At 38.4% G+C, this 534-nt stretch overlaps 1 protein-coding gene across 2 annotated transcripts in view; it reads right to left on the reverse strand.

Annotated features, from left to right (window-relative positions):
* The window catches only part of LOC119585073 (run domain Beclin-1-interacting and cysteine-rich domain-containing protein-like), a 14,646-nt gene that overhangs the window by 11,262 nt on the left and 2,850 nt on the right, over positions 1 to 534 (reverse strand). The gene's annotated exons all lie outside the window — the stretch shown is intronic.

Raw genomic sequence — 534 nt, forward strand, 5'->3', positions numbered from 1 at the left:
AGAAATGTTATACTCTGTGGCAGACATCCTATCTGCGGAACTATGAGTGCCAGACCTAGAACCTTCTTTGCTAAAATCGTGCTAAATTTTCCATATGTAGTGGTGGTCCACAGCCTACTTTTGAGTTTCAGTATCATTATCCAGTTTTCATGAAACTAATATGGAACCAGGGATGAGTCTGGCAAGTAGAACCTTGACTTTAGCCACTTATGTTAAATACAGACCAGTCTAAGCATAAACATGTTTGAGGTTCATTGACATTTGCCAAAGACTACAGCACTGGGGCCAGAGCCGTCACATGATCCTGCACCCTGTCAAGGCAGACTTTAGACTGTAGGCCTATCTATAAGCAAAAAAAAGTCATGCTTTAAGCCAGTCTTTGAGTCTTTTCACCATTCTACAAAAATTTGAATTAGCCTGACCATAACATCAAATTCTATATATTGACTTCTCCAACAATTTATGATCAAACAAAGAAACAGACTAAGGAACAATTTTCCAAGGTAATTTGTTACAATATGCACTCCATGTTAC

The sequence above is a fragment of the Penaeus monodon genome, chromosome 19 (assembly GCF_015228065.2).
Source record: "Penaeus monodon isolate SGIC_2016 chromosome 19, NSTDA_Pmon_1, whole genome shotgun sequence".
Classification (NCBI taxonomy): Eukaryota; Metazoa; Arthropoda; class Malacostraca; order Decapoda; family Penaeidae; genus Penaeus; species Penaeus monodon.